This window comes from Paramisgurnus dabryanus, chromosome 7 (assembly GCF_030506205.2).
Source record: "Paramisgurnus dabryanus chromosome 7, PD_genome_1.1, whole genome shotgun sequence".
NCBI lineage: Eukaryota > Metazoa > Chordata > Actinopteri > Cypriniformes > Cobitidae > Paramisgurnus > Paramisgurnus dabryanus.
Genome location: NC_133343.1, coordinates 47,151,109 through 47,167,927, shown reverse-complemented (window position 1 = coordinate 47,167,927; position 16,819 = coordinate 47,151,109). Strand labels below are relative to the sequence as shown.

General features: G+C 35.6%; 1 long non-coding RNA gene across 1 annotated transcript in view; it reads left to right on the top strand.

Moving 5' to 3' along the window:
- Positions 1-16,819, top strand: part of LOC135751901 (uncharacterized) — a 27,442-nt gene extending 10,623 nt beyond the window's left edge. The window contains exon 7 of the long non-coding RNA XR_012337007.1: positions 15,172-16,819. This is a non-coding gene — a long non-coding RNA (uncharacterized lncRNA). The remainder of the gene's footprint in view (positions 1-15,171) is intronic.

The following is a 16,819-nucleotide window of genomic DNA, read 5'->3' as shown; positions in this document are numbered from 1 at the left end:
ATACTTGGGAATAAGTTTTACAAAAGTTTTAAGGGACAGGGAAGTAAATAATATTCAAGTTAGTCAGGGGGCCAATTCTAAAAAGGGCTTCCATTAAGACTTTTGCGGACATGTTTTGGTACAAGCTGTCACCCTATTTTTTTATTTAGAAGACACCCATAGGTAAGATATTAGGGTGGTTGTCAAGCTGAATTCTTGTACAAGCAATTTCAGGCCAATTTTTTAGTTTCCTGCTCAACTCGACATGCAAACAATAAATGTTGAATACTGTATCTCCACAACCACAAGGACCATATACACAAAAATGGTATCAAATGAAAGCCAACACTCATGGGATGTCTGCTGTAGTGCAGAATGAACATTTATTGTACAATGTAAGAGACAACAGAACTAGAACATGAAAAAAACTATCTCCGCCTAAAGAGAACCAGTTTTCAAAGTGAATATCAGCTTGGAAACATAACATAGTATCCCAAAACCTCTATCTATCAGTACCCCTATCTATGGGAATGAGTCAAGCCAAGTTTAAAGCTTTTAGGGAGAGACAGTGCAATGCTGCACAAGTTATAATACTTTAATATCAAAGCGGAAATGTAGAACTGTAGATGGTGGTCTATGGTGCTGTTTGACTTCATTAATGTACCAGGTTGTAACACAAATTATATTTAATTAACATATCACTATAGTTATTAATTCCCTCCTAACATAACTGCTCTCTCACTTCTTTGGGGTTAGGGGTTAGTAACTAGTTAGTAGTTATAACTATGTAATAGTCGTATGGCAAATGTATGTTTTTCTCCATCAAAGCAGTGGCACTCAGGTAGGCAGCCAACAGAAGGCACCCAGAGACCATGCCCATGTGCTCAGTCTGAGTCCTGGTCAGGGACACAAAAGAAGAATTTGCTGTTTTGATAATGAATACCTTCTAAATACAAAACATGCATGCATTCAAGGGAATAATATAAATCTAATCTACAAAACAGGAAAAACAATATCATGCCAAATAATCTAAAACAATATAGTTGCATATAGTGTGGCAAAACTCAATGATAATGATGTGAGTACCTGAGTATTTTTTGCACCAAGCTGCACAGGCACACCCACATGCCCCACTGCAAAATATTCCACTTTTTCGACATCTACACTGCCTGGTACTGCACTGACTTCCACTTTCCTTGCATCCACATATCGTCAGCTCCAGGCACCTGGCCTGTAAAGGTTCTTTGGTTAAAAGCTGGGGGACAAGCATTCCATCTTTCATGTGCCAGCCACAACTGGTTGGGGAGGGCAACTGTGGATGGGTCACTAGTGACATTGTAAATGATGGTTTGTCTTCATTAGCCTTGTCAAACTCAGCAAGGAGATTTTGAACCTCTCCAACTTTCAGAACGAGATCTTCTTAGCATGCGGCAGCTGCCTCAATATGTCCACATCGTATGTGTTCGGAGAGTGCGTCTGCCAACTCAAAGCAACTGTAGTCTATTGTGTTATTATTGTCATCCACCCATTGCAGAAAGGTTGGCCACAGTATTCTCCAAAGTGCTTCAAAGGCAAGTTTGTGTGCACGGGCTACACGGTTCCATCCCTTTCCCTTCATGATGTTTTCAGCTGTGTTCTTTCCGAACACACCACTTTCCTCAAGAATGTCCCTGAGTCCAGAATCAGCAAGATGCTGTCCAATGACCTTTGAAAAGTTCATCTGCACATGAAAGCCACCCAAGAGAATAATAATATCCTCACACTCTTTGTGGTGGTGCCATTGAAGCATCTTTGCTTTGCAGTAGAGCTGCTCATCAAAGGTTATGATTGTGTACCTTTGGCCCAGTTTTGTAGTCATTTTGTGGCAGTTCTGTAACACTGTCCAGATTGTGTCATAGTCATGAGCTGGAGAATTTATGATAGGCATCATTCCAATGACTGTTTTTTGGTGATCTGATTTTGACACAAGGTGGTTAAAGCCACTCCAAGATGGAACAACCAGATCACCTGTGTTCTGTAGTTTGCATATAATCCATGCAAGATCGTGGTTCTTTGATTGTTTAGTTAGTTGTGTGTCTGAATAATACATCTCGGGTGTAACTGATCCATAATATTTTGGAGGGGGCTTCTGCGATTCCATGTTAGCATCCTTGAGTTCAAACATCCCTGGTGGAACTGACACTGACTTTGATCTCCCAGATTTCAGCATTATTTTTGGGATTTCTTCTTCAGGATTACTTCGTCTGAAAGCAGCTAACACAGTCTCACCCCATGGCGTCAATATTTGACGACACTTGACCATGCGTCAATATGTTGACGCGGAGGGTATACCTTTCGCGTCATTTTTTGACGAACTGGGGACTTCAATACTATTACGTCCGTTGCATTCTCTTTCCTATTTTCTTACCATTTTCGCGTCGGTTTAGGGTTAGATTACGCAAAATTAAACAGTGTACGCGAAATTAAACAGTTGTCACCTGGCGTTGGGGTTAGAGTTAGGTACGCGAAATTAAACAGTTGTCACCTGGCGTTGGGGTTAGAGTTAGGTTTGGGTAGGGATGTCATTATGTAAATCTAACCCTAAACCGACGCGAAAATGGTAAGAAATAAACTTACAAAAATAAACGTTTGTAAAAGCTGCATAGCATGTTTTGTGCCATTTAATCTTTTCAGTTTCCGTGTCCAGAAACTCATCAATTCTCTCCAGGGTATCAGCATACTCCACACTGCATGAAAAGAGCTGTATACGGACAAATACGGGATGGGAAATCTCTGCTAAACTTTAGGTTTGCCAGATTTTTGAGGCAGAGTGCTTGGAAAGGTAATACACCAAAGTAAACTTGGTAAACATCCAGAAACCTTACGTTTGTGGATGTATGTAGGAACTGGTGGAAGTTTTCAGGAATCCTTACAGCTGGTTGTGAGGAGGGGTGGGTGTGAGGTGTGAAGGGCTTTTTATATGTTAATGACCCACAGGTAGAGGTGTCTTCTTTGTTTTCAGAGCTGAGTGGGGTGGGGGGTTAATCATGTCTCCTTAAGACAGCACATACAGTATTGTGGTATATAAAAACTGTGTTTTCTAAATACGTTTATTGTTAATATAATTTAATTCGTCTATTTAAGAAACTTAGAATAATTCAAAATAACTAAAATTCAATGAACACAATTACCATTTTCATGTGTGAAAATTATGTCTCTGACTCAAGAGAAATGCAACAAATGTTATTTCAGAATATATATTTACAACACTTTGAAAACATGTCTCCAACTGCCCTAGGTCAGAATATTGTGCATGTATCTCTCAATGCTGCATACATCGTTTAAAAGAAGCCGTTCAAATGACATCATGTAACAAATTTTGCTAGCTAGGATGTTGATAAATTGGAAACAAAAATATCAATAGACAGGTCCATAATCTAAAAGACAGTCTTTCACATATGAATGCAAAACATGTTGGGTAATACAGACTGACAAACTTGGGTAAACATATCTGCAGATACCTGTCAGCTACTGTACTTCTAATCCAGAGGTGCCCAAAGTTGGCCCACAATAGACCTTTAATTTGGCCTATCATGCCACGTGAGATAAGGAAAAAGAAAACAAAAGTCATTGACGCAGATGTTCGTATTTTTTATTAAACATTTTCTAAAATGTATCATTTTTTGTTGTATTTTTACATTACAAAATGTAAATTAAAATTAAATGCAAGGGATTAAAGTGAATTTTTTTATGTTTCATGGATTCTTGAAAGTGTATAAAATGCATCACGGAAATTAATGGACTCTGGTACTATAGACTAAAAATGAAGAGGTTTGGGCAGTGGCACACAGAGAAAAGGATATTTAAAATGATTGGCAAAACGATTTCTTTTTTCTACAAAAAGCCTTGGAAAATAAAACTGCATAAGTTATGCATAAACAGAGTAATGTTTGCTTATTTATTTTTAAAATGATAAATTAGGGGTTATCAGGGCAACTTTAATTTTAATATAACACAACAACATTTACTTTTGGCCCACGGCCCTCAGTCAGGTTTGGCCCTTGTAAGGAAAATGTTTGGGCACCAATCAATGTTCTAGTCTAGCCTGACTACGTCAGACTTTGTACTTCCGCTAAATTTCATTACGCTTCTGTACTCAGTCTGAGATACCTCCCATTCAAACCGTTTTCCTCAGGTCTCAAAACAACCGGCGAATCAATGAACAGAGGGCGGGCTGAGAGCCGTGACGTAGACGCTAAGCGCCGAATGTACGGTTGTAGTTTGTAGTGGACATGGAGGCACAGAAAGCTATTTGCTCTGTTGTGGAGAACCGGCACTTGCCAACTTAATCCTGAACAAGAAAAGTGTTTGTTAAAAATTTTGAATGGAGATTATGTTGTTGCCCTACTCCTGACAGGTTTTGGGAAAGGTTTAATTTATCAACTATTATCGATCGTCAGCGAGAAACTGTGTGCAGCACAGCTTGACGTGCACAACAATCGAGATATCATGGAAGGAAATTTCATTGTTCACAGTTAATGGTGGAGGACGCGTGGGCAAACATTCTTTGGTGACGTTCCTGATTAACCAGAAAAAAAGGTAGGAAGATTTAATTTACATATGGTTATGGCCGTCTGGTGGAAGAGTTTGAGAGGAGAGAGGGGCGTTCCTCCACTTAGACGTGAGTGGAAAGACACCGTAAGGATAGTGTTCAACTAGCTCTGGCCCGATTTACTTTACATAATCTGCAGAAGTCGTTCATAGCCATGTTAACTTCGGTATTTCGCTCGATGGGTTTGTTTTCACATCATGCGTGTGTTTTACAGCAGAAATTTGATGCGGCTGAGCTGGCGCATAACGCACATCATATCCAAACGTTATGTGATTGGCTTACGTTTAGACCAATGATTTTAAACTTCAGACAAGCCCCTCCCATGAGAAGGAAAACGATTGTCAATTATGCCCAGCCAGACTCTGTCTATGAAGCGAAGCAAAATAGCAGAGGATGGTTCTACCAGGCTAGTTCTAGTCTATCTGAGGAGGTAACTTTTAGCATATGATAATGCATGCTTGTACAAAGTTAGTCCACATATTATAATGTTTGTCTTCAATCAATCAATTTAAATAAAAGAGATGGGGACTTTATAATATAATAAGGGTCAATATATCACAGTGAAAAAAGACATACATGCATTTTTACTTTAACATGAACTAATGCTGGGTTAAGGCATATACTAATCATAAACTATTGAATAGTCATCATTAACTACAACATGACGTGTTTTTCATTGTTAGTTAATGCATTCATTTACAATAAATTAATTAGGCTACATGTCTTAACTCAGTATTAGTTTATATTTACTTATATTTAAGTAAAAAATCATTTAGGTATACGTTAAATGTTTCCAATGATTAGTATGGCAGTTAATCCACTAAACCCAGACATAATTCCTGAGGCATGTTTATACAGAGTTTTGTATTTCATCAAGAAAGTGCTGATTCACAAAGATTTTATATTTAAGAAAATCTGAGCATCATTCAAAATAACTGTTAACATGTTTTTCAACTAAACATGCTTTGTCAACGTAATAAACTTTATAAAAACATTTATTTTTATTTTTTTATTAATTATCAAGTATAAAGAACAATGCATAGTGTGAAAACGCGGATTATAAAAAAAAGTATATTAAGTGCGAGCAGAGGATCAAGCAGAAACAACGCCAAAGGACTACATTTCCCAGGATGCACCTCCACCCTTCAGGTGCGACCGCTTTACCTATGGGCTTGACGGGAAGATTCAAAATCGGAACGCGGGAGGACGTTTGTCTGTGGATCGCATGGTGGATCGGGAACTTCAGGCGCTAAAGGCGGTTGGCAACAACTGGACTGTGAATGGTCAGGAGTTAGGAAGTGACAGATCAGGAAGTGAGGATGGGGAGATGGATGTTGGACGCGGGAGTTTGGAAGAATGGAAAGTAGTACAGAGAAAACGGAAAAATAAAGATAGAGACGAATCAGATAATAGTGACATTGGAAAAGGAATAAAAACGGTGAAAAGGAGTGAAGTTGAGATCAAGGTATTTATCAAACTACTGCAGGAGGGGACTACTTTTGACGACTGGAGTCCAATCCAACTAACTAAATCTCTGCATAAAGAAATTGGGGAGGTAAGGAGCGCTAAAAAGTTGAGGAATGGTTCTTTACTGGTAATATGTAAAAATGAGAAACAACAACAGAAAGCAATAAAGATGAATAAACTGAATGGACAGCGAGTGAAGTGTTCAATGGCATATGATAAAAACATTGTTAGGGGTGTAATATCAGGGATTCCTCTAAGTGAGTCAGTGGATTCAGTGAAAGAAGGAATTAGCAATGTTAAAGTAAGGGAAGCAAAACGACTTAAAACAAGAAGAAATGGAAATATTTGTGACAGTTTATCAATAATGTTAACTTTTGAGGAAGACAAACTCCCAGGGAAAGTTTTTATTGGTTATATGAGCTATGATGTCAAGGTCTATGTTCCGCCTCCACTGCGGTGTTTTAAATGCCAACGGTATGGGCATGTAGCGGCGATATGTAAGGGCAAACAAAGGTGCAGTAAATGTAGTGGTGAACATGAATATGGAAAGTGTGAAGAGGGGGCAAAACTAGAATGCTGTAATTGTGGAGGAGAACATAGCGCAGCATATGGGGGTTGTGAGGCTAACAAAAGAATGCAAGAGGTACAGCGAATTAAAGCAGTCCAAGGTGTTTCATATGCAGAGGCAACTAAGAAAGTCCCAAGAGGTGTGATGAGAGAAACAATAAAGGATGGGACTAAAGATGTAAGGGACTGTGTAAAATGTAAAAAATTACAAGAAGATACATTAATTGTGAGTAAAGGTGATTTTGTGCTCTTCATGGCTGAAATAATAAATTGTTCAGCACAGACCAGTAGTAGAACAGAAAGAATTAAAATAATTGTCAAGTCAGCCGAGAAATTCCTGGATGCAAAGGGAATGCCTTGGGAAAGAGTGAGAGACATTCTTAATGAGGAAACACAACAATCTCAGACATGGGGTGGGAATGCATAATGGTTTTGATTATATTGCAATGGAATGCGAGGAGCTTAATAGCGAATGGGCAGGAATTTAAAAAATATGTTGATGAGATGTGTATAAAACCTAATGTTATTTGTATACAGGAAAGTTGGTTGATTCCTAAATTGGATTTTGTTATTAAAGGATATACCTCAATAAGGAGAGATAGAGAAGCTGGTAAAGGTGGGGGAGTCATAACCTTCATACAAAAAGGCATTCAATATAGAGAAATTAAAAGAGGGACTGATCTAGAGTACATTATAATAGAAGTTTGTTCAAATGAAGGTAGTATAGAGATAATTAATTTCTATAATCCATGTAGGCAATTAGAATTAAACCAATTGGCAGATATTGGGAAGGATACAAAGGGGAGAGTGATATGGTGTGGTGATTTTAATGCACATAGTACATTGTGGGGGGGAAGGAATGATGTCAATGGGGATGTAATGTTAGAATTTATGGATGAGGAAGAGTTAGTTTGTCTGAATGATGGATCAGGAACTAGAATTGATGTTGTTAGGGGAACAGAATCAGCAATAGATCTCTCATTAGCTACTATGTCATTAGCAGATAAGTGTGAATGGGAGGTATTAAAGGACAATGCTGTAGGTAGTGACCATTTCCCTATTATAATTCAAGTAGGAATGGAGGCTGCAGTTGAACATGAAGTCAAAAATGAGAGATGGATATTAGAGAAAGCAGATTGGGAAAATTTAGAGAGATTAGTGATGAGATGCTGTCAGCAATAGATGTGTACAGAGATATTGAAAATTTGTGCATGGATATTAGTGCTGGCATAATCAGTGCTGCAAGTTTGGCCATTCCTAAATCCAAATCCAAGAATTTAAATAAAATAGTACCATGGTGGTCTAATGAATGTAAAACAGCAATTAAAGAGAGGAACAAAGCTTTTAGAATTTTGAAAAGAACACATAATTTCCAGAATTTAATCAAGTTTAAGAAATCTCAAGCAGCTGTAAGGAAAACTATAAGGGAGGCTAAGAATAGTTGCTGGAGAAGGTTCTGTGACTCTATAGGAAGGACTACTCCAGTAGAGAGAGTTTGGGGAATGATAAAGAAAATGAAAGGGAGTGGAAAAGAGTATGGATATCCTGTGATGAATGATGGTCAGAATGTAATCATTAGTAACATTGGCAAAGCAGAGATAATGGCAAAGGTATTAAGTAAGGTACATAGTAATGAAAATCTGAGTCAACAGGAAAAAAGAGCAAGAGCAGAAACAATGGAAAAATATGAACATGATTCTGAGAATGAAGATGTGACAGGAGGGGTGTTGAATGAATTATTCACATTAACTGAACTAAATATTGCACTAAGAAAGTTAGGTAAATCTTCACCAGGGGGGATGGGATTTGTTATGCTATGTTGGAGAACCTAACTGATAAAGGAAAGGAAATATTGTTATGTCTTTACAATAAGGTATGGACAGAGGGAAATATTCCAAGAGCATGGAAAGAATCTATAATTATCCCTATTAAAAAGCCTGGAAAAGACCCTAAGATTCCTAACAATTACAGGCCAATAGCACTTACGTCTCAATTGGGGAAAACAATGGAAAGAATAATAAATGACAGACTTATATATATAGTTGAGACTAAAGGATTGATACAAAATTATCAGAGTGGTTTTAGAAGAGGTAGAGGTACTATGGATCCTTTAGTGTGTTTGGAGGATGCCATAAGAAAAGCTCAAGTGAACAAGGAGTCAGTGGTGGCTGTCTTTTGTGATATTGAGAAAGCGTACGACATGATGTGGAAGGAAGGCCTTTTGATTAAGTTAAATCATATGGGAATCAAGGGAAGAGTGTTTACATGGATTAAGGAATTTCTGTCAGGGAGAACAATAATGGTAAGGATAAATGGGGTGACAAGTGAGCGGTATCAGGTAGAAAATGGTATTCCACAAGGGAGTATTATCAGTCCTCTATTGTTCTCCATCATGATTAATGACATTTTTAAGGAAGTAGAGAATTTTGTAGATGTAGCATTGTTTGCAGATGATGGTACATTATGGAAAAGAGGGAGGAATGTGGAATTTGTGAAGAATAAGATTCAGCAAGCAGTTGATGTAGTGGATAAATGGGCTATTAGATGGGGTTTTAGGATCTCAATTGATAAAACCAAAATAATGTTTTTTTCAAGAAAGAAACTGGCCAAGGAAATAAAAGTGAAACTTTCTGCTAATGAGTTAGAAAGGGTTGATTCCTTTAAATACTTGGGCATATGGTTTGATCAAAGATTGACATGGGCAGTGCATATTCAAAAAATAATTGATAAGTGCAAAAAAGTAATAAATGTAATGAGGTGTTTGTGCGGAGTGGAGTGGGGAGCAAGTAGACATGCTTTAAGAACAATTTATACAGGTTTGATCAGGTCTATATTTGACTATGGTTGCTTAATATATGGATCTGCAGCCAAAACATGGCTGAACAAGTTGGATGTGATCCAAAATCAGGCATTGAGATTATGCTGTGGTGCTGTCAAAACAACGCCAGTGACAGCTGTCCAGGTGGAGATGGGAGAAATGCCTCTTCACCTTAGAAGAGATCAGCTAGCCCTTGTGTATTGGGCAAACTTGAGAGGTCATAATGGAAATCATATGAGTCAATCAGTGCTGAAGCAATGTCAAGAGCGTGGAAACGCTCAAGTCAGAAGTTTTGGTTGGGTCATCAATGATAAAGTAAATGAAATGAGGATTAATGAGTTAAAAATAAGTCCTACTGTAGCGTTACCAGTTAATCCACCATGGATTTTTAAAGAGATGTCCATTGATTTGGGACTATTAGAAGAAAAGCAAGAAAATGACATAGACAAATACAGGGTGCAGAACTATTTAATGGAGAGGTATAGGGAGGATTTAATTATATATACAGATGCATCTAAACGGACGGATACAAGAATGGGGGTTGCTTATGTTATCCCTAAATTAAAAATTGAAGTGGGTAAAAGAATCAGTGATGATTTAGCCGTTTACACAGCAGAGTTGATTGCTGTGTGGCTAGCTTTGATTTGGGTGGATGTCAATAGGCCTAGGAAGGCAATAATTGCTTCAGATTCCAGTTCAGCCTTAATCAGTGTCAAAACGTTTCAGTCAAACTCAAGGCAGGATATTGTATATGATATTATTAAAGTGGCAAACAATCTGGTAAGGTCAGGAATTGATGTAACTCTTGTATGGGTACCAGCTCATATAGGAGTTGTAGGAAATGAGTCAGCAGATAAATACGCTAAGCAAGCAGCTGGAAAGCCTAACATAGATATTGAGGTAAATTACAGTAAATCAGAAATTAAAAGTATGGTTAAAAACAAAATGAAGGGAAAATGGCAAACATTATGGGACAGTGGGCAGACTGGAAGACAGTACTATAGTATACAGAACAAAGTGGGAAAGGGCAGAAATACGAACAGAAGTAAGGAGGAGGAGGATGTATTTTCAAGAATGAGATGAACGATATGGTCATACACGATTAAACAATACACTGGTAATAATGAAGAAGCATGCTGATGGCAACTGTCAATTTTGCGGTAATTCAGAAACAATAGAGCATGTTATTCTACACTGTACTAAATATCAGGAAGAAAGACAAAGATTAATAGCACAATTGCAAGTAGAACATATGAGGTTAAATTTACAGGACATTTTACAAATAAGTACAGGTGGAATTTGTTTTAAGTATGTAATTGACTTTTTGAGGAATACAGGATTAATTAAAAGAATTTAGATTTAATTTTTTTTTTTTTTTTTTTTTTTTTTTTTTTGTTTATCTCATATTTTGAAAGGATTAGACTCTAGTACCACACTCCAGTCCAGATGGTGGCGGTAATGCACTATTAAAGTTAGTTGCCAACCGCCATTAAAACGGAAGAAGAAGAAGAAGAAGAAGATTCAAAATCGCGAACCGTTACTGCATGGATTACTCTCGGTCTCTTTGTTTGCTCATCGACATTATGGTAAGTTTGATTTAATTCATTTGCCTGCATCACGCTGATCGGTTGCCTATTTGTTCATATTATGTTATTTACTATGATTCGTTTTTGTCTTTATACTAGAACTGTTTGAATTTAAAGCACAAACAGTAAAACTTTAAGGGTATACATGGTACACAGCGGTAAACATGAGGTTAAAAATACGCGAAGTAACATTCAAACCGGGCTGTTAGAAGAATCAATTCGATGTTTAAATTTTTAAAAACAAAACTTTAAAGAAGCCAAGATGAGACGTTATTTGATTAAAACAAACAAAACAACAGTAACTCGTGTGTTTGAAATGTTAGCAGCTAGCAAGTGTCTCTCTGCTATTTTAAATTATACAGACGATCTTTTGTTGTTAAAAGCTCATTGCTTTAGTTCTGGTAGATGCTGCTTATTTTTAATAGCTTTATATTGATTTAGAACAAAGCCAGCTTCACTTTGAGAGAACCTAGATGCTTATTGTAAAGAAGCTTGGAGTCATAATATATTTAAACGTTATATGTTTGCTGTTCTTCATCTTTTTAAATATGAAGTCTATTCATGTTTGTGTTTACAGAGGTCATGTACACTGTGGTCAACTTTGTGGACGATGAAGAGGTTTCTGGGTAAAGATGATGTATGTTTATTCATTCAATTTTTAAAATCAAACATGTTAGATAGTAAACAGATGTATGTGATTTTGATTTTTAATTCTGTGCTTGCCAGAGAAATATAACGAAGTAACAGTGGAAGCTAAAACATCAGACTGATCTAGACACTGAAGAAATTGATGTCACTGCAATCTGGCCAAAATGATGTAAGTTTAATAATGAAATTATTAAATTAAAGAGGTTAAATAGTTAATAGATGTGTTATGATGTATGTGATTCTATTTTTTTATTCTGTGTTTGATAGACAACTATATTGAAGTAGCCTACTGTAATGAAGCTGCAGAACAACACAGAGACTCTGAGGAAATCAACACAGAAAATGAAGTAAGAAGATGTATATTATGAAGTTCTTTGATCATATGTTGTTGTATCTTTGTACAGTTTAATGTAAACTTTCTAAAATGTACAACTTTAATTATATGTCATTTGATTTGTCGTGTGTATCTGTATATGTGTACTAGTATTATGCCAAATACTTATATGTACTTTTATATTTCCAAAGGGCTCCAAAGAGATGTCTGTCCAGATGAGGGTGCATCAACTTTACCTTTGCTGACAACAGTTAACTTAACTCAAACCATTTAAGGAAATCGGTTGCCTTAAACCATTAAGTTTTAAAAAACATACATTTGAGTACTGTGAACTTAAGTCTTGTGCAATTATGCACTTATATTTAGGTAGTGTGAACTTAAATATAAGTGCATAACTGCATGTGACTCAATTTTTTTAAGTTCACAGTACTCAAATCTATGTGTTTTAAAACTTGAATGGTTTAATGCAACCGGTTTTCTTAAATGTGAGAAATGACAGTGTTACAGTGAGAAATGTTTGATTAATTCCAAGACAGAGCTCTGCTATTGAATCTACACTGCAAAAAATCACTTTCTAACTTAGGGTTTTTATCTTGTTTTCAGTAGAAAAACTAAAAATTCTTAAATCAAGATGTATTTTCTTGATGAGCAAAATTACCTTAGAAAATATGTGTAGTTTTTAGACAAAAATATACAATTTAAGTAAATTTGTGCCTAAACAAGCAAAAATATCTTAACAGTGGAGTGAGAAAATTGTGCTTAAATTAAGTTTTTATGAAAAAAGAAAATGTAAGATTTTTTTTCTCACACCATTGGCAGATATTTTTGCTTGTTTTAAGCACAAATTCACTTAAAGTGTGTGTGTGTGTTTATTTATTTTGTCTAAAACTAGACTTATTTTCTTAGGTCATTTTGTTCATCAAGAAAAAGCATTTTAATTTAAATAATATTTCTACTAAAAACAAGACAATAATACTATGTAAGAGTCATTTTTTGCAGTGTAGGACTGATTTCTTAAAGCAAGATCAATATAGTTGTTGTTCATTTTATTTAGATATTTACTACATTACAGTGGCAGCTGGTGACTTGTTTTTTGTGAGCACTTGATGCGAAGTTTGTCACAACATGTATACAGCCCGTCATTTGTGTGGTTCCCAATTTCAAAATATGTGTTCTGCGTGTCGAGTTTTGACTAAACACGTGATGCACATGGTTTACATGAAGCAACAAAAACATTTTAAAAACACAAGCAACACACATGACACTCCGAACACTTATTTTGAATTTGCAACCGCCACTGCTACATTACATTGTACTGCTTTGAATGTAGTTTTCATTGTTGCTTTTATTTTGTTTTATTTTACTCTAATATTGCTTTCTCTGTCTGTATATTTATAAGTTTAAATAGTATTGTTTATGTATGCAACTTCTAATATTTATGTGTAATATTATTTTGTGATTGTGACAATTGTGGATTGTTCAGTTTTTTATTAAATAAACATTTCAAACTCGATTCAAAGTTTTTTTTTTTAAGGGTTTTGGGCATGTATAGTAGGATATAGTGGGGGGGGGGATTGTAGTCTATCTGCATAGCAGCCAAATAACCAATCAAGTCACTAAACTATGAGGGCTTGGGTTGGGCTAAATACAAAGTGTAACCAATCAAATCATCTCAACTGGAAAGTTTCAAAGTTGTGTCCCAATAGTTGTCAGAGTTTTGGGAGGGGGTTTTAAAAGCAACCAATCAGTGTTGGGATTAAACACACTAGAATTGTGCAAAGGTGTGAAAATGTCCCCTGACAAAATCTTCAATGGGATTATTTGCCATGGCAACAAATGGCTGCATATACCACAGGAATATCCCCTCAGCAAGATACATCCGAATTGGTATCATTACGGGAGTTTCCTAACTTGGTGGAATTAGAAGTTTACCCTCAGTGGAACTAGTAGATACTTCCGAAAATCAGTGGTGTTTACAGGAGTTTCCTAGTACGGATACACCTCTTTTCATGCAGTGCCACGTCTTGGTATTTCGCCCGTTCATTTGCTCTTAATCTAATACACTTTAGCCCATTCTCAGAAGGATTTCTTAGGGCTTTATCTTGGCTGTATTTTCCATATTTGTCTTGACAAATGAAACATTTTTCCCAATCAATATCTTTTCCTATTTGTTTTTCTTTGGACACTAGGCTTACAGCTCCCTCTGGATCCATGTTATCGTATCTAAAGGGAAAGAAATTGTTCACTACACTAGTCTAATTGGCTTCTGAGTGAATCACTACAATGTCCTCTGACTTAAGATGAGGGCTTGGCTATCTAACAAACTCGTTAACACTTTTAGCTATACTGCAAAAAATTATGTGTTAATTTTTTTACACATTGTGTGTGTCATGCCATTTAAGGCGTTATTTCATGTTAAAATAAATGAAAGAGACAACACAAGTTGTGTTAAAAACAGTGACGGGAGTAATGGTTACAAAGTAATTCCATTACTGTAATTCCACTACTTTTAGCGATAATGAGCATTAAATGTGTTGTCCCTATACTAACACACCTTCTGTGTTATTATTCATTGTGCCGCTCACCAAGGTCCTGCGATGTTAGATCAGAAATGTCTTGTCTGCAAGTGTTCATTTATCACAAAATAGAGTAACACGAGTAACCAACTCATTTAAATTTCAGTAATTGTAACTGCGTTACTTGATTTAAAAACAAATACTTAGTTACATGCTCATTACCGCTAAAAGTAGTGGAATTACAGTAACGGAATTACTTTGTAACCATTACTACCATCACTGTTTTTAACACAACTTGTGTTGTCCCTTTCATTTATTTTAACATGAAATAACGCCTTAAATGGCATGACACACACAATGTGTAAAAAATTAACACATCATTTTTTGCAGTGTAGCAGATTGTAAAATAGGCTTTTGTGCAGCAAAATTATAAACATAAAATTTCCATTATACATCTGCACAAAACTTAATTTACCTATTAGTAATAAGCTAGTAATTATGAATGTAAATTAGTCTAGCTATCTGTCTGGGAAGTATAGCTAATTGGAAAACAGTTTAGCTTACCTGTTTCTGGTAACATTTGATGGTATAATAATAGAATATTGAGGTAAATGTGTGTGTAGACAAATAGACCTAGTTAAACTGTTGTGTGATTGTGTGATTAGAAAGTTTGGTTCAGACTGTTGACTCTGCTGTGATCATCTTCTCTGGATCTGCTGCTAATGCCAAATCACAGCTATGCTGACCCTACAGTGCCCCTTGTGGTGTGGTACTCTTGTGGTATTTATTGATTATTATTTTTTAATGATCATGCTTGCACATAAATTGGATTATATTGCACATTTGCCCAAAATTACAGTAGGTAACATATGGAAGCACTTTGGGGGGAAAATCCGCTTTTACCACTTTTAAGAATATAATGTTAAAATGGACAAAAAAACATTTACTAAGCTGATAACCTGGCTAGAACACATGTTGAGGGGTTAAATATTAATATTTGATAAGTTGTATGCTTGTACCAAAAAGTGTCCAACAAAGTTTTAATATCAGTTTTGGCCTCCTGACTAAGTTATTGTACAAAAAAATAAAAACATATTGAATAGCTGGTTACAACGAAATATTTCCATATTTGGAAGAATTTTATTAACAAAAATGGAAGGGATATCAAGACTAATTTACCCAGCATATTCATTGGCAATTCCCGAAAGGTGCATTAAGGAAATTAATCGAATTCATTATAACTTTATTTGGAACAATAAACAACATATGATTCGAAAGAGTGATATGGTAAAATTGACAGAAGAAGGAGGGATAAATGTAATTGATTTTGGGGCAATGAATGGAGTTATTAAATTAAGATGGTTACAATCATTTGTAAAAGATGAAAAGTCTTTATGGTTTAGTCTTCCTTTTCATCTTTTCCAAAGGGTAGGGGGAATTTATTTTCTATTAAGATGTGATTTTGAACCATTAAAACTGCCTTTGAAGTTATCTGATTTTCATATGCAGGTGTTACTATACTGGAAAATGCTGTACAAACATAATTTCTCTCCACACAAGGCTATAATTTGGAATAACAGATGTATTTTACATAAAAGGAAATCTTTATTTTATAAAGACTGGATGGAAAAAGGAGTTTGGGCTGTTATACATTTAATGGATGAAGATGGTAATATGTTGAGTTATGATAATTTTAAGACCAAGTTTAATTTTGAATGTTCATATAGACAATATTCTGTAGTTATCAAAGCTATTCCTGTAGCTTTGAGAAATCTAATCAAAGGTATATTACAATTTTCTTCTGTAATACCCACACCTCTGGAATTGTTTGTTGAAAAATATAATTTTTTAGATGAAAACTGTAATAACAAGGTATTGAGATCACTTATTACAAAAGAATATTTTCCTCTTCCTGTTAAAAGAAAGAATCTATCTTCAAGGTTTTCCATAGCTGACACTATTAAAGTTAGAACCAGATACTTATCATTTCCTTTGTTACCTAAAATGAAAGAAGTACATTTCAAGACAATTAATGATATTTATCCATGTAACGATTTTTTAAGAATAAGGTTTAATTTGGAAAGCAATGTGTGTACATTTTGTCAAAAAGATATTGAGTCTCAGGAACATTTATTTTATAACTGTACAGTTGTTAAGTCCTTTTGGGACAGATTGTATGAGTGGTTGGAGACAAAAAATGTAATACCTGCTTTTGACTATCATAATGTTAAATTTGGGGTCTTTTTGGACAACAAAGACATTGAATTTTTGTGTAATAATGTGTTGATTGTAGCCAAATTTTATCTACACAAA